Source organism: Callospermophilus lateralis, unplaced genomic scaffold (assembly GCF_048772815.1).
Source record: "Callospermophilus lateralis isolate mCalLat2 unplaced genomic scaffold, mCalLat2.hap1 Scaffold_3695, whole genome shotgun sequence".
In the NCBI taxonomy this organism is placed as follows: domain Eukaryota; kingdom Metazoa; phylum Chordata; class Mammalia; order Rodentia; family Sciuridae; genus Callospermophilus; species Callospermophilus lateralis.
The window spans coordinates 73,237-89,823 of record NW_027514155.1 but is presented as its reverse complement, the minus strand read 5'-3'; the positions used below and the strand labels follow the sequence as shown (position 1 = coordinate 89,823).

The 16,587-nt window shown below is 67.1% G+C and overlaps 4 non-coding genes and 1 pseudogene across 4 annotated transcripts; all 5 read left to right on the top strand.

The window, feature by feature from the left end:
* The first annotated feature begins 2,635 nt into the window (after nt 1–2,635).
* Nucleotides 2,636–2,754, top strand: LOC143640612 (5S ribosomal RNA). The gene has a single exon (XR_013155034.1). It is a non-coding gene; the product is annotated as a 5S ribosomal RNA (ribosomal RNA).
* Nucleotides 2,755–5,605: 2,851 nt separating this feature from the next.
* Nucleotides 5,606–5,724, top strand: LOC143640611 (5S ribosomal RNA). Its single transcript, XR_013155033.1, has one exon. It is a non-coding gene; the product is annotated as a 5S ribosomal RNA (ribosomal RNA).
* A 2,636-nt stretch (nt 5,725–8,360) lies between these two features.
* Nucleotides 8,361–8,479, top strand: LOC143640610 (5S ribosomal RNA). Its single transcript, XR_013155032.1, has one exon. It is a non-coding gene; the product is annotated as a 5S ribosomal RNA (ribosomal RNA).
* A 2,622-nt stretch (nt 8,480–11,101) lies between these two features.
* Nucleotides 11,102–11,210, top strand: LOC143640624 (5S ribosomal RNA; annotated as a pseudogene).
* Nucleotides 11,211–13,839: 2,629 nt separating this feature from the next.
* On the top strand, nt 13,840–13,958 carry LOC143640619 (5S ribosomal RNA). The gene has a single exon (XR_013155041.1). It is a non-coding gene; the product is annotated as a 5S ribosomal RNA (ribosomal RNA).
* The last annotated feature ends 2,629 nt before the right edge of the window (nt 13,959–16,587 follow it).

The window sequence follows — 16,587 nt, the reverse complement described above, 5'->3', positions numbered from 1 at the left end:
TTTGCGCCCCTTCCCACACGCACTTTTCTTGCGTGGCCCGGAAACAGTGTCCGTGACCGCCTCAGGCCGTGACCCCCGGGCCCGGGGGTAGGGCGCAGGGGCAGCCCTGGGCTCCCGGTGTCCCTTCAGGCCTGCGGATGGCCTCCCGCCTCCCGCCTCCCGCCTCGCCTCCGGCGCCCAGCGCCCAGCGCCTGCAGTGAGCCACACTGGCCTGGCTCTCTCCAGGGACGCTAGGACACTCCAGGCGACCCGGCGGAGCCGAGCCTGGTCCAGGCCTCGACCAGTCCTGTGCACCCTGACCGACCCCCACCCCCCCCCACCACTCACACTCCCGGATGGGGGGTGGGGAGGCGCACACCTGCTTTTCCCCAGAACACAGGGCCCACCCGCAGGGGCCGCTCCCCACCCGTTCTTGCCACACCAGCAGAGCGTGGCCACCCAGGTCCTGGGAGTGAGAGAGTCCATCCAGCGTCTCTCCCTAGGTCCGTCCCTTGGCAACTCTGCCTCCCTTCCCAACGCCTTCCTCCTGAGGGTCCCAGCCCTGAGTCTGTCTCTTCACCCATCTCTCTCTCTTTCTCTCTCTCTCTCTCTATCTCTGTCTCTCTCTCTCTCTCTCTCTCTCTCTCTCTCTCACACACACACACACACACACACACTCTGGAAGCAGATGTCTTTCTGTCTATCTCTCTGCTCATCCATCTCTCCTTCACCTTTGTGACTCTACTGGCCTGTGAGGAGGCCTCCTGTCTCCATCTCCCACTCAGTGTGTCTCTTTCCTTGGCCCTTCTGTCTGTCACCCTGTCTCTCTCGCTCTCTCTCTCTCTCTCTCTCTCTCTCTCACAAACACACACACACAGACACACACTCACTCCTCTCTTCCCCCCTCCCACCCCAGCCACCTCACTCTGGGCTGCAAGTCACCCAGTCCATGGCAGCCTCGAGACTGGGCGGTCACAGGTTCTCTCATCTCCCATCTAACTTCCCGTGGATGTAAGAGTGGATTCCCACATCCCCCTTGAAGTGAGTGCACGTCTTCAGGGTGTGTGCAGGGCAGAGGCTGAGAGAAGGCCCAGGAGGCCACAGGGTCTTAGGAGGCTGCGCTGGGAGCCAAGCAAGAGAGCAGATGTCAAAGGAGGGCAGGTGCTCCGAGAAGAGGAGGAAGCAGCCTTCGGAGCAGGCAAGTGGTTCGGGGCCAGGAGGTTGCCGGGGAGGACCACGTGCCGAGGGGAGCTGAAGGCCAAGGCCGGGCGGTGGGGACAGGGAGGCAGAGGCCCCTTTGTTCGCGGCGAACCCTCCACCTGGAGACGCCTGGCCGCGAGGCAGGGCCTGAAGGCCCGGTGGGCGCGCGACCCCCCGCAACCGCTGCTCCCCCCCGCCCCCCGCAAGGCTTGCGGGTGAGGGGGCTTCCGGTCTGGTGAGGCCGTCGACTGGGCTCTGACGGGGTTTGACTCGGAACGCTACTTTCACAGGCGGTCCTTTCCGGGAGCACAGCCCATGGACAAATGGACGGAGGGGTCTGTGCCCTTCCTCAGGGCGGTGCTGTACAGGTCCTGGTCCTTGAGGTGTACAAACAAGGCGCAGAGCCCTCCGACCTTGGCACTCAGTCCGAAGGGAGTCACTCGGGGGTGGGGTAGAGTGTGGTGGGGTGGGGGTGAGGTAGGGTAGGGTGGGGGTGGCGGTGGGGGTGCGGGGCGGCCAAGCGCTGCTGTGCAGAGTGGACAAAGCAGAGTGGATGGGGAACTCAGGGCGAGGCCCGCGCCCCAGCGGCGCACTTCTGAGCCTGGCCCTGTGACTGACTGACTGACTGACTGACTGACTGACTGGGAACCAGCGGGCCACAGCCGGCTCGCCACCCGCTGCCCGGTTGTCTGTGGGTCCCTGCGTGTGTTCCTCCTCGGGCCCTCCCTGAGGGTGGCTCCCCGCACAGGTGTTGTGTGTGGCCGGCCGCTCGCCATTGCCCAGTCCCACTGCATTTCCAGCTGGGGCGCTGGGCCTCTGTCAGGGTCTCTGGGGTGTCCGGTGGGGGGCGCGGGGGGCCGGGGTGTCTGCTCCCGTCTTCGCCCCTGGCTCTCTGGGCGCCCGGCTCGGCTCTGCTCGGCTAGGCTAGGCTAGGGTAGCGCGGGCGGCGGCAGCTGGGGATTCTCTGGGGATTCTCGGCCAGGCGAAGGGCTGGGTGGGGTGGCGGTGCGGGTGCCGGGTGCCCGGGGGTCGGGGGTCTTGGGGCTCGGCGAGGAGGGGCAGAGGCCAGGCCAGGCCGGGGCGGGGCTCCCGGTAGGTGGAGCCAGGTGCCCAGGGGCAGAGGTGGAGGCGGGACTCAGCCCCTGTCAGCCCCGCCTAGCCCACTCCACCCCGACCCGATCCGGCCCGGCCGAGGACCCGAGAGGGAGAGCCGGCCAGTCTCCCAGGACCCCCGCGCCGCCGCGGGGACCGAGTCAGGTCGGAGCGAGAAAGCCAGCCTGGAGTTGAGTTGAGGAGCGCTGGGCAGTGCTGGGGCGGGGCGAGGGAGGCCCCCTGGGAACACCCGCTGTGTTGGCCCCCTCCACCGCTGCCCTGCCCTCCCCTGCCCTCCCCTGCCCCTGGTCTGAAGGGTGGAAGCCGGCGCAGGCTCTTGAGGCGTTCCGGGGCAGCCTCCGCCGTCTACGGCCATACCACCCTGAACGCGCCCGATCTCGTCTGATCTCGGAAGCTAAGCAGGGTCGGGCCTGGTTAGTACTTGGATGGGAGACCGCCTGGGAATACCGGGTGCTGTAGGCTTTTGCGCCCCCTTCCCACACGCACTTTTCTTGCGTGGCCCGGAAACAGTGTCCGTGACCGCCTCAGGCCGTGACCCCCGGGCCCGCGGGGGTAGGGCGCAGGGGCAGCCCTGGGCTCCCGGTGTCCCTTCAGGCCTGCGGCTCGCCTCCCGCCTCCCGCCTCCCGCCTCGCCTCCGGCGCCCAGCGCCCAGCGCCTGCAGTGAGCCACACTGGCCTGGCTCTCTCCAGGGACGCTAGGACACTCCAGGCGACCCGGCGGAGCCGAGCCTGGTCCAGGCCTCGACCAGTCCTGTGCACCCTGACCGACCCCCACCCCCCCCCCACCACTCACACTCCCGGATGGGGGGTGGGGAGGCGCACACCTGCTTTTCCCCAGAACACAGGGCCCACCCGCAGGGGCCGCTCCCCACCCGTTCTTGCCACACCAGCAGAGCGTGGCCACCCAGGTCCTGGGAGTGAGAGAGTCCATCCAGCGTCTCTCCCTAGGTCCGTCCCTTGGCAACTCTGCCTCCCTTCCCAACGCCTTCCTCCTGAGGGTCCCAGCCCTGAGTCTGTCTCTTCACCCATCTCTCTCTCTTTCTCTCTCTCTCTCTCTATCTCTGTCTCTCTCTCTCTCTCTCTCTCTCTCTCTCTCTCTCTCTCACACACACACACACACACACACACTCTGGAAGCAGATGTCTTTCTGTCTATCTCTCTGCTCATCCATCTCTCCTTCACCTTTGTGACTCTACTGGCCTGTGAGGAGGCCTCCTGTCTCCATCTCCCACTCAGTGTGTCTCTTTCCTTGGCCCTTCTGTCTGTCACCCTGTCTCTCTCGCTCTCTCTCTCTCTCTCTCTCTCTCTCTCACACACACACACACACACACACACTCTGGAAGCAGATGTCTTTCTGTCTATCTCTCTGCTCATCCATCTCTCCTTCACCTTTGAGACTCTACTGGCCTGTGAGGAGGCCTCCTGTCTCCATCTCCCACTCAGTGTGTCTCTTTCCTTGGCCCTTCTGTCTGTCACCCTGTCTCTCTCGCTCTCTCTCTCTCTCTCTCTCTCTCTCTCACAAACACACACACACAGACACACACTCACTCCTCTCTTCCCCCCTCCCACCCCAGCCACCTCACTCTGGGCTGCAAGTCACCCAGTCCATGGCAGCCTCGAGACTGGGCGGTCACAGGTTCTCTCATCTCCCATCTAACTTCCCGTGGATGTAAGAGTGGATTCCCACATCCCCCTTGAAGTGAGTGCACGTCTTCAGGGTGTGTGCAGGGCAGAGGCTGAGAGAAGGCCCAGGAGGCCACAGGGTCTTAGGAGGCTGCGCTGGGAGCCAAGCAAGAGAGCAGATGTCAAAGGAGGGCAGGTGCTCCGAGAAGAGGAGGAAGCAGCCTTCGGAGCAGGCAAGTGGTTCGGGGCCAGGAGGTTGCCGGGGAGGACCACGTGCCGAGGGGAGCTGAAGGCCAAGGCCGGGCGGTGGGGACAGGGAGGCAGAGGCCCCTTTGTTCGCGGCGAACCCTCCACCTGGAGACGCCTGGCCGCGAGGCAGGGCCTGAAGGCCCGGTGGGCGCGCGAACCCCGCAACCGCTGCTCCCCCCGGCCCCCCGCAAGGCTTGCGGGTGAGGGGGATTCCGGTCTGGTGAGGCCGTCGACTGGGCTCTGACGGGGTTTGACTCGGAACGCTACTTTCACAGGCGGTCCTTTCCGGGAGCACAGCCCATGGACAAATGGACGGAGGGGTCTCTGCCCTTCCTCAGGGCGGTGCTGTACAGGTCCTGGTCCTTGAGGTGTACAAACAAGGCGCAGAGCCCTCCGACCTTGGCACTCAGTCCGAAGGGAGTCACTCGGGGGTGGGGTAGAGTGTGGTGGGGTGGGGGTGAGGTAGGGTAGGGTGGGGGTGGCGGTGGGGGTGCGGGGCGGCCAAGCGCTGCTGTGCAGAGTGGACAAAGCAGAGTGGATGGGGAACTCAGGGCGAGGCCCGCGCCCCAGCGGCGCACTTCTGAGCCTGGCCCTGTGACTGACTGACTGACTGACTGACTGACTGACTGGGAACCAGCGGGCCACAGCCGGCTCGCCACCCGCTGCCCGGTTGTCTGTGGGTCCCTGCGTGTGTTCCTCCTCGGGCCCTCCCTGAGGTTGGCTCCCCGCACAGGTGTTGTGTGTGGCCGGCCGCTCGCCATTGCCCAGTCCCACTGCATTTCCAGCTGGGGCGCTGGGCCTCTGTCAGGGTCTCTGGGGTGTCCGGTGGGGGGCGCGGGGGGCCGGGGTGTCTGCTCCCGTCTTCGCCCCTGGCTCTCTGGGCGCCCGGCTCGGCTCTGCTCGGCTAGGCTAGGCTAGGGTAGCGCGGGCGGCGGCAGCTGGGGATTCTCTGGGGATTCTCGGCCAGGCGAAGGGCTGGGTGGGGTGGCGGTGCGGGTGCCGGGTGCCCGGGGGTCGGGGGTCTTGGGGCTCGGCGAGGAGGGGCAGAGGCCAGGCCAGGCCGGGGCGGGGCTCCCGGTAGGTGGAGCCAGGTGCCCAGGGGCAGAGGTGGAGGCGGGACTCAGCCCCTGTCAGCCCCGCCTAGCCCACTCCACCCCGACCCGATCCGGCCCGGCCGAGGACCCGAGAGGGAGAGCCGGCCAGTCTCCCAGGACCCCCGCGCCGCCGCGGGGACCGAGTCAGGTCTGAGCGAGAAAGCCAGCCTGGAGTTGAGTTGAGGAGCGCTGGGCAGTGCTGGGGCGGGGCGAGGGAGGCCCCCTGGGAACACCCGCTGTGTTGGCCCCCTCCACCGCTGCCCTGCCCTCCCCTGCCCTCCCCTGCCCCTGGGCTGAAGGGTGGAAGCCCGCGCAGGCTCTTGAGGCGTTCCGGGGCAGCCTCCGCCGTCTACGGCCATACCACCCTGAACGCGCCCGATCTCGTCTGATCTCGGAAGCTAAGCAGGGTCGGGCCTGGTTAGTACTTGGATGGGAGACCGCCTGGGAATACCGGGTGCTGTAGGCTTTTGCGCCCCCTTCCCACACGCACTTTTCTTGCGTGGCCCGGAAACAGTGTCCGTGACCGCCTCAGGCCGTGACCCCCGGGCCCGCGGGGGTAGGGCGCAGGGGCAGCCCTGGGCTCCCGGTGTCCCTTCAGGCCTGCGGATGGCCTCCCGCCTCCCGCCTCCCGCCTCGCCTCCGGCGCCCAGCGCCCAGCGCCTGCAGTGAGCCACACTGGCCTGGCTCTCTCCAGGGACGCTAGGACACTCCAGGCGACCCGGCGGAGCCGAGCCTGGTCCAGGCCTCGACCAGTCCTGTGCACCCTGACCGACCCCCACCCCCCCCCACCACTCACACTCCCGGATGGGGGGTGGGGAGGCGCACACCTGCTTTTCCCCAGAACACAGGGCCCACCCGCAGGGGCCGCTCCCCACCCGTTCTTGCCACACCAGCAGAGCGTGGCCACCCAGGTCCTGGGAGTGAGAGAGTCCATCCAGCGTCTCTCCCTAGGTCCGTCCCTTGGCAACTCTGCCTCCCTTCCCAACGCCTTCCTCCTGAGGGTCCCAGCCCTGAGTCTGTCTCTTCACCCATCTCTCTCTCTTTCTCTCTCTCTCTCTCTATCTCTGTCTCTCTCTCTCTCTCTCTCTCTCTCTCTCACACACACACACACACACACACACACTCTGGAAGCAGATGTCTTTCTGTCTATCTCTCTGCTCATCCATCTCTCCTTCACCTTTGTGACTCTACTGGCCTGTGAGGAGGCCTCCTGTCTCCATCTCCCACTCAGTGTGTCTCTTTCCTTGGCCCTTCTGTCTGTCACCCTGTCTCTCTCGCTCTCTCTCTCTCTCTCTCTCTCTCTCTCACAAACACACACACACAGACACACACTCACTCCTCTCTTCCCCCCTCCCACCCCAGCCACCTCACTCTGGGCTGCAAGTCACCCAGTCCATGGCAGCCTCGAGACTGGGCGGTCACAGGTTCTCTCATCTCCCATCTAACTTCCCGTGGATGTAAGAGTGGATTCCCACATCCCCCTTGAAGTGAGTGCACGTCTTCAGGGTGTGTGCAGGGCAGAGGCTGAGAGAAGGCCCAGGAGGCCACAGGGTCTTAGGAGGCTGCGCTGGGAGCCAAGCAAGAGAGCAGATGTCAAAGGAGGGCAGGTGCTCCGAGAAGAGGAGGAAGCAGCCTTCGGAGCAGGCAAGTGGTTCGGGGCCAGGAGGTTGCCGGGGAGGACCACGTGCCGAGGGGAGCTGAAGGCCAAGGCCGGGCGGTGGGGACAGGGAGGCAGAGGCCCCTTTGTTCGCGGCGAACCCTCCACCTGGAGACGCCTGGCCGCGAGGCAGGGCCTGAAGGCCCGGTGGGCGCGCGACCCCCCGCAACCGCTGCTCCCCCCCGCCCCCCGCAAGGCTTGCGGGTGAGGGGGCTTCCGGTCTGGTGAGGCCGTCGACTGGGCTCTGACGGGGTTTGACTCGGAACGCTACTTTCACAGGCGGTCCTTTCCGGGAGCACAGCCCATGGACAAATGGACGGAGGGGTCTGTGCCCTTCCTCAGGGCGGTGCTGTACAGGTCCTGGTCCTTGAGGTGTACAAACAAGGCGCAGAGCCCTCCGACCTTGGCACTCAGTCCGAAGGGAGTCACTCGGGGGTGGGGTAGAGTGTGGTGGGGTGGGGGTGAGGTAGGGTAGGGTGGGGGTGGCGGTGGGGGTGCGGGGCGGCCAAGCGCTGCTGTGCAGAGTGGACAAAGCAGAGTGGATGGGGAACTCAGGGCGAGGCCCGCGCCCCAGCGGCGCACTTCTGAGCCTGGCCCTGTGACTGACTGACTGACTGACTGACTGACTGACTGGGAACCAGCGGGCCACAGCCGGCTCGCCACCCGCTGCCCGGTTGTCTGTGGGTCCCTGCGTGTGTTCCTCCTCGGGCCCTCCCTGAGGTTGGCTCCCCGCACAGGTGTTGTGTGTGGCCGGCCGCTCGCCATTGCCCAGTCCCACTGCATTTCCAGCTGGGGCGCTGGGCCTCTGTCAGGGTCTCTGGGGTGTCCGGTGGGGGGCGCGGGGGGCCGGGGTGTCTGCTCCCGTCTTCGCCCCTGGCTCTCTGGGCGCCCGGCTCGGCTCTGCTCGGCTAGGCTAGGCTAGGGTAGCGCGGGCGGCGGCAGCTGGGGATTCTCTGGGGATTCTCGGCCAGGCGAAGGGCTGGGTGGGGTGGCGGTGCGGGTGCCGGGTGCCCGGGGGTCGGGGGTCTTGGGGCTCGGCGAGGAGGGGCAGAGGCCAGGCCAGGCCGGGGCGGGGCTCCCGGTAGGTGGAGCCAGGTGCCCAGGGGCAGAGGTGGAGGCGGGACTCAGCCCCTGTCAGCCCCGCCTAGCCCACTCCACCCCGACCCGATCCGGCCCGGCCGAGGACCCGAGAGGGAGAGCCGGCCAGTCTCCCAGGACCCCCGCGCCGCCGCGGGGACCGAGTCAGGTCGGAGCGAGAAAGCCAGCCTGGAGTTGAGTTGAGGAGCGCTGGGCAGTGCTGGGGCGGGGCGAGGGAGGCCCCCTGGGAACACCCGCTGTGTTGGCCCCCTCCACCGCTGCCCTGCCCTCCCCTGCCCTCCCCTGCCCCTGGGCTGAAGGGTGGAAGCCGGCGCAGGCTCTTGAGGCGTTCCGGGGCAGCCTCCGCCGTCTACGGCCATACCACCCTGAACGCGCCCGATCTCGTCTGATCTCGGAAGCTAAGCAGGGTCGGGCCTGGTTAGTACTTGGATGGGAGACCGCCTGGGAATACCGGGTGCTGTAGGCTTTTGCGCCCCCTTCCCACACGCACTTTTCTTGCGTGGCCCGGAAACAGTGTCCGTGACCGCCTCAGGCCGTGACCCCCGGGCCCGCGGGGGTAGGGCGCAGGGGCAGCCCTGGGCTCCCGGTGTCCCTTCAGGCCTGCGGCTGGCCTCCCGCCTCCCGCCTCGCCTCCGGCGCCCAGCGCCCAGCGCCTGCAGTGAGCCACACTGGCCTGGCTCTCTCCAGGGACGCTAGGACACTCCAGGCGACCCGGCGGAGCCGAGCCTGGTCCAGGCCTCGACCAGTCCTGTGCACCCTGACCGACCCCCACCCCCCCCACCACTCACACTCCCGGATGGGGGGTGGGGAGGCGCACACCTGCTTTTCCCCAGAACACAGGGCCCACCCGCAGGGGCCGCTCCCCACCCGTTCTTGCCACACCAGCAGAGCGTGGCCACCCAGGTCCTGGGAGTGAGAGAGTCCATCCAGCGTCTCTCCCTAGGTCCGTCCCTTGGCAACTCTGCCTCCCTTCCCAACGCCTTCCTCCTGAGGGTCCCAGCCCTGAGTCTGTCTCTTCACCCATCTCTCTCTCTTTCTCTCTCTCTCTCTCTATCTCTGTCTCTCTCTCTCTCTCTCTCTCTCTCTCACACACACACACACACACACACTCTGGAAGCAGATGTCTTTCTGTCTATCTCTCTGCTCATCCATCTCTCCTTCACCTTTGTGACTCTACTGGCCTGTGAGGAGGCCTCCTGTCTCCATCTCCCACTCAGTGTGTCTCTTTCCTTGGCCCTTCTGTGTGTCACCCTGTCTCTCTCGCTCTCTCTCTCTCTCTCTCTTTCTCTCTCTCTCACAAACACACACACACAGACACACACTCACTCCTCTCTTCCCCCCTCCCACCCCAGCCACCTCACTCTGGGCTGCAAGTCACCCAGTCCATGGCAGCCTCGAGACTGGGCGGTCACAGGTTCTCTCATCTCCCATCTAACTTCCCGTGGATGTAAGAGTGGATTCCCACATCCCCCTTGAAGTGAGTGCACGTCTTCAGGGTGTGTGCAGGGCAGAGGCTGAGAGAAGGCCCAGGAGGCCACAGGGTCTTAGGAGGCTGCGCTGGGAGCCAAGCAAGAGAGCAGATGTCAAAGGAGGGCAGGTGCTCCGAGAAGAGGAGGAAGCAGCCTTCGGAGCAGGCAAGTGGTTCGGGGCCAGGAGGTTGCCGGGGAGGACCACGTGCCGAGGGGAGCTGAAGGCCAAGGCCGGGCGGTGGGGACAGGGAGGCAGAGGCCCCTTTGTTCGCGGCGAACCCTCCACCTGGAGACGCCTGGCCGCGAGGCAGGGCCTGAAGGCCCGGTGGGCGCGCGACCCCCCGCAACCGCTGCTCCCCCCCGCCCCCCGCAAGGCTTGCGGGTGAGGGGGCTTCCGGTCTGGTGAGGCCGTCGACTGGGCTCTGACGGGGTTTGACTCGGAACGCTACTTTCACAGGCGGTCCTTTCCGGGAGCACAGCCCATGGACAAATGGACGGAGGGGTCTGTGCCCTTCCTCAGGGCGGTGCTGTACAGGTCCTGGTCCTTGAGGTGTACAAACAAGGCGCAGAGCCCTCCGACCTTGGCACTCAGTCCGAAGGGAGTCACTCGGGGGTGGGGTAGAGTGTGGTGGGGTGGGGGTGAGGTAGGGTAGGGTGGGGGTGGCGGTGGGGGTGCGGGGCGGCCAAGCGCTGCTGTGCAGAGTGGACAAAGCAGAGTGGATGGGGAACTCAGGGCGAGGCCCGCGCCCCAGCGGCGCACTTCTGAGCCTGGCCCTGTGACTGACTGACTGACTGACTGACTGACTGGGAACCAGCGGGCCACAGCCGGCTCGCCACCCGCTGCCCGGTTGTCTGTGGGTCCCTGCGTGTGTTCCTCCTCGGGCCCTCCCTGAGGTTGGCTCCCCGCACAGGTGTTGTGTGTGGCCGGCCGCTCGCCATTGCCCAGTCCCACTGCATTTCCAGCTGGGGCGCTGGGCCTCTGTCAGGGTCTCTGGGGTGTCCGGTGGGGGGCGCGGGGGGCCGGGGTGTCTGCTCCCGTCTTCGCCCCTGGCTCTCTGGGCGCCCGGCTCGGCTCTGCTCGGCTAGGCTAGGCTAGGGTAGCGCGGGCGGCGGCAGCTGGGGATTCTCTGGGGATTCTCGGCCAGGCGAAGGGCTGGGTGGGGTGGCGGTGCGGGTGCCGGGTGCCCGGGGGTCGGGGGTCTTGGGGCTCGGCGAGGAGGGGCAGAGGCCAGGCCAGGCCGGGGCGGGGCTCCCGGTAGGTGGAGCCAGGTGCCCAGGGGCAGAGGTGGAGGCGGGACTCAGCCCCTGTCAGCCCCGCCTAGCCCACTCCACCCCGACCCGATCCGGCCCGGCCGAGGACCCGAGAGGGAGAGCCGGCCAGTCTCCCAGGACCCCCGCGCCGCCGCGGGGACCGAGTCAGGTCGGAGCGAGAAAGCCAGCCTGGAGTTGAGTTGAGGAGCGCTGGGCAGTGCTGGGGCGGGGCGAGGGAGGCCCCCTGGGAACACCCGCTGTGTTGGCCCCCTCCACCGCTGCCCTGCCCTCCCCTGCCATCCCCTGCCCCTGGGCTGAAGGGTGGAAGCCGGCGCAGGCTCTTGAGGCGTTCCGGGGCAGCCTCCGCCGTCTACGGCCATACCACCCTGAACGCGCCCGATCTCGGAAGCTAAGCAGGGTCGGGCCTGGTTAGTACTTGGATGGGAGACCGCCTGGGAATACCGCGTGCTGTAGGCTTTTGCGCCCCCTTCCCACACGCACTTTTCTTGCGTGGCCCGGAAACAGTGTCCGTGACCGCCTCAGGCCGTGACCCCCGGGCCCGCGGGGGTAGGGCGCAGGGGCAGCCCTGGGCTCCCGGTGTCCCTTCAGGCCTGCGGATGGCCTCCCGCCTCCCGCCTCCCGCCTCGCCTCCGGCGCCCAGCGCCCAGCGCCTGCAGTGAGCCACACTGGCCTGGCTCTCTCCAGGGACGCTAGGACACTCCAGGCGACCCGGCGGAGCCGAGCCTGGTCCAGGCCTCGACCAGTCCTGTGCACCCTGACCGACCCCCACCCCCCCCACCACTCACACTCCCGGATGGGGGGTGGGGAGGCGCACACCTGCTTTTCCCCAGAACACAGGGCCCACCCGCAGGGGCCGCTCCCCACCCGTTCTTGCCACACCAGCAGAGCGTGGCCACCCAGGTCCTGGGAGTGAGAGAGTCCATCCAGCGTCTCTCCCTAGGTCCGTCCCTTGGCAACTCTGCCTCCCTTCCCAACGCCTTCCTCCTGAGGGTCCCAGCCCTGAGTCTGTCTCTTCACCCATCTCTCTCTCTTTCTCTCTCTCTCTCTCTATCTCTGTCTCTCTCTCTCTCTCTCTCTCTCACACACACACACACACACACACTCTGGAAGCAGATGTCTTTCTGTCTATCTCTCTGCTCATCCATCTCTCCTTCACCTTTGTGACTCTACTGGCCTGTGAGGAGGCCTCCTGTCTCCATCTCCCACTCAGTGTGTCTCTTTCCTTGGCCCTTCTGTCTGTCACCCTGTCTCTCTCGCTCTCTCTCTCTCTCTCTCTTTCTCTCTCTCTCACAAACACACACACACAGACACACACTCACTCCTCTCTTCCCCCCTCCCACCCCAGCCACCTCACTCTGGGCTGCAAGTCACCCAGTCCATGGCAGCCTCGAGACTGGGCGGTCACAGGTTCTCTCATCTCCCATCTAACTTCCCGTGGATGTAAGAGTGGATTCCCACATCCCCCTTGAAGTGAGTGCACGTCTTCAGGGTGTGTGCAGGGCAGAGGCTGAGAGAAGGCCCAGGAGGCCACAGGGTCTTAGGAGGCTGCGCTGGGAGCCAAGCAAGAGAGCAGATGTCAAAGGAGGGCAGGTGCTCCGAGAAGAGGAGGAAGCAGCCTTCGGAGCAGGCAAGTGGTTCGGGGCCAGGAGGTTGCCGGGGAGGACCACGTGCCGAGGGGAGCTGAAGGCCAAGGCCGGGCGGTGGGGACAGGGAGGCAGAGGCCCCTTTGTTCGCGGCGAACCCTCCACCTGGAGACGCCTGGCCGCGAGGCAGGGCCTGAAGGCCCGGTGGGCGCGCGACCCCCCGCAACCGCTGCTCCCCCCCGCCCCCCGCAAGGCTTGCGGGTGAGGGGGCTTCCGGTCTGGTGAGGCCGTCGACTGGGCTCTGACGGGGTTTGACTCGGAACGCTACTTTCACAGGCGGTCCTTTCCGGGAGCACAGCCCATGGACAAATGGACGGAGGGGTCTGTGCCCTTCCTCAGGGCGGTGCTGTACAGGTCCTGGTCCTTGAGGTGTACAAACAAGGCGCAGAGCCCTCCGACCTTGGCACTCAGTCCGAAGGGAGTCACTCGGGGGTGGGGTAGAGTGTGGTGGGGTGGGGGTGAGGTAGGGTAGGGTGGGGGTGGCGGTGGGGGTGCGGGGCGGCCAAGCGCTGCTGTGCAGAGTGGACAAAGCAGAGTGGATGGGGAACTCAGGGCGAGGCCCGCGCCCCAGCGGCGCACTTCTGAGCCTGGCCCTGTGACTGACTGACTGACTGACTGACTGACTGACTGGGAACCAGCGGGCCACAGCCGGCTCGCCACCCGCTGCCCGGTTGTCTGTGGGTCCCTGCGTGTGTTCCTCCTCGGGCCCTCCCTGAGGGTGGCTCCCCGCACAGGTGTTGTGTGTGGCCGGCCGCTCGCCATTGCCCAGTCCCACTGCATTTCCAGCTGGGGCGCTGGGCCTCTGTCAGGGTCTCTGGGGTGTCCGGTGGGGGGCGCGGGGGGCCGGGGTGTCTGCTCCCGTCTTCGCCCCTGGCTCTCTGGGCGCCCGGCTCGGCTCTGCTCGGCTAGGCTAGGCTAGGGTAGCGCGGGCGGCGGCAGCTGGGGATTCTCTGGGGATTCTCGGCCAGGCGAAGGGCTGGGTGGGGTGGCGGTGCGGGTGCCGGGTGCCCGGGGGTCGGGGGTCTTGGGGCTCGGCGAGGAGGGGCAGAGGCCAGGCCAGGCCGGGGCGGGGCTCCCGGTAGGTGGAGCCAGGTGCCCAGGGGCAGAGGTGGAGGCGGGACTCAGCCCCTGTCAGCCCCGCCTAGCCCACTCCACCCCGACCCGATCCGGCACGGCCGAGGACCCGAGAGGGAGAGCCGGCCAGTCTCCCAGGACCCCCGCGCCGCCGCGGGGACCGAGTCAGGTCGGAGCGAGAAAGCCAGCCTGGAGTTGAGTTGAGGAGCGCTGGGCAGTGCTGGGGCGGGGCGAGGGAGGCCCCCTGGGAACACCCGCTGTGTTGGCCCCCTCCACCGCTGCCCTGCCCTCCCCTGCCCTCCCCTGCCCCTGGGCTGAAGGGTGGAAGCCGGTGCAGGCTCTTGAGGCGTTCCGGGGCAGCCTCCCTCGTCTACGGCCATACCACCCTGAACGCGCCCGATCTCGTCTGATCTTGGAAGCTAAGCAGGGTCGGGCCTGGTTAGTACTTGGATGGGAGACCGCCTGGGAATACCGGGTGCTGTAGGCTTTTGCGCCCCCTTCCCACACGCACTTTTCTTGCGTGGTCCGGAAACAGTGTCCGTGACCGCCTCAGGCCGTGACCCCCGGGCCCGCGGGGGTAGGGCGCAGGGGCAGCCCTGGGCTCCCGGTGTCCCTTCAGGCCTGCGGCTGGCCTCCCGCCTCCCGCCTCCCGCCTCGCCTCCGGCGCCCAGCGCCCAGCGCCTGCAGTGAGCCACACTGGCCTGGCTCTCTCCAGGGACGCTAGGACACTCCAGGCGACCCGGCGGAGCCGAGCCTGGTCCAGGCCTCGACCAGTCCTGTGCACCCTGACCGACCCCCACCCCCCCCACCACTCACACTCCCGGATGGGGGGTGGGGAGGCGCACACCTGCTTTTCCCCAGAACACAGGGCCCACCCGCAGGGGCCGCTCCCCACCCGTTCTTGCCACACCAGCAGAGCGTGGCCACCCAGGTCCTGGGAGTGAGAGAGTCCATCCAGCGTCTCTCCCTAGGTCCGTCCCTTGGCAACTCTGCCTCCCTTCCCAACGCCTTCCTCCTGAGGGTCCCAGCCCTGAGTCTGTCTCTTCACCCATCTCTCTCTCTTTCTCTCTCTCTCTCTCTATCTCTGTCTCTCTCTCTCTCTCTCTCTCTCACACACACACACACACACACACTCTGGAAGCAGATGTCTTTCTGTCTATCTCTCTGCTCATCCATCTCTCCTTCACCTTTGTGACTCTACTGGCCTGTGAGGAGGCCTCCTGTCTCCATCTCCCACTCAGTGTGTCTCTTTCCTTGGCCCTTCTGTCTGTCACCCTGTCTCTCTCTCTCTCTCTCTCTCTCTCTCTTTCTCTCTCTCTCACAAACACACACACACAGACACACACTCACTCCTCTCTTCCCCCCTCCCACCCCAGCCACCTCACTCTGGGCTGCAAGTCACCCAGTCCATGGCAGCCTCGAGACTGGGCGGTCACAGGTTCTCTCATCTCCCATCTAACTTCCCGTGGATGTAAGAGTGGATTCCCACATCCCCCTTGAAGTGAGTGCACGTCTTCAGGGTGTGTGCAGGGCAGAGGCTGAGAGAAGGCCCAGGAGGCCACAGGGTCTTAGGAGGCTGCGCTGGGAGCCAAGCAAGAGAGCAGATGTCAAAGGAGGGCAGGTGCTCCGAGAAGAGGAGGAAGCAGCCTTCGGAGCAGGCAAGTGGTTCGGGGCCAGGAGGTTGCCGGGGAGGACCACGTGCCGAGGGGAGCTGAAGGCCAAGGCCGGGCGGTGGGGACAGGGAGGCAGAGGCCCCTTTGTTCGCGGCGAACCCTCCACCTGGAGACGCCTGGCCGCGAGGCAGGGCCTGAAGGCCCGGTGGGCGCGCGACCCCCCGCAACCGCTGCTCCCCCCCGCCCCCCGCAAGGCTTGCGGGTGAGGGGGCTTCCGGTCTGGTGAGGCCGTCGACTGGGCTCTGACGGGGTTTGACTCGGAACGCTACTTTCACAGGCGGTCCTTTCCGGGAGCACAGCCCATGGACAAATGGACGGAGGGGTCTGTGCCCTTCCTCAGGGCGGTGCTGTACAGGTCCTGGTCCTTGAGGTGTACAAACAAGGCGCAGAGCCCTCCGACCTTGGCACTCAGTCCGAAGGGAGTCACTCGGGGGTGGGGTAGAGTGTGGTGGGGTGGGGGTGAGGTAGGGTAGGGTGGGGGTGGCGGTGGGGGTGCGGGGCGGCCAAGCGCTGCTGTGCAGAGTGGACAAAGCAGAGTGGATGGGGAACTCAGGGCGAGGCCCGCGCCCCAGCGGCGCACTTCTGAGCCTGGCCCTGTGACTGACTGACTGACTGACTGACTGACTGACTGGGAACCAGCGGGCCACAGCCGGCTCGCCACCCGCTGCCCGGTTGTCTGTGGGTCCCTGCGTGTGTTCCTCCTCGGGCCCTCCCTGAGGGTGGCTCCCCGCACAGGTGTTGTGTGTGGCCGGCCGCTCGCCATTGCCCAGTCCCACTGCATTTCCAGCTGGGGCGCTGGGCCTCTGTCAGGGTCTCTGGGGTGTCCGGTGGGGGGCGCGGGGGGCCGGGGTGTCTGCTCCCGTCTTCGCCCCTGGCTCTCTGGGCGCCCGGCTCGGCTCTGCTCGGCTAGGCTAGGCTAGGGTAGCGCGGGCGGCGGCAGCTGGGGATTCTCTGGGGATTCTCGGCCAGGCGAAGGGCTGGGTGGGGTGGCGGTGCGGGTGCCGGGTGCCCGGGGGTCGGGGGTCTTGGGGCTCGGCGAGGAGGGGCAGAGGCCAGGCCAGGCCGGGGCGGGGCTCCCGGTAGGTGGAGCCAGGTGCCCAGGGGCAGAGGTGGAGGCGGGACTCAGCCCCTGTCAGCCCCGCCTAGCCCACTCCACCCCGACCCGATCCGGCCCGGCCGAGGACCCGAGAGGGAGAGCCGGCCAGTCTCCCAGGACCCCCGCGCCGCCGCGGGGACCGAGTCAGGTCGGAGCGAGAAAGCCAGCCTGGAGTTGAGTTGAGGAGCGCTGGGCAGTGCTGGGGCGGGGCGAGGGAGGCCCCCTGGGAACACCCGCTGTGTTGGCCCCCTCCACCGCTGCCCTGCCCTCCCCTGCCCTCCCCTGCCCCTGGGCTGAAGGGTGGAAGCCGGTGCAGGCTCTTGAGGCGTTCCGGGGCAGCCTCCCCC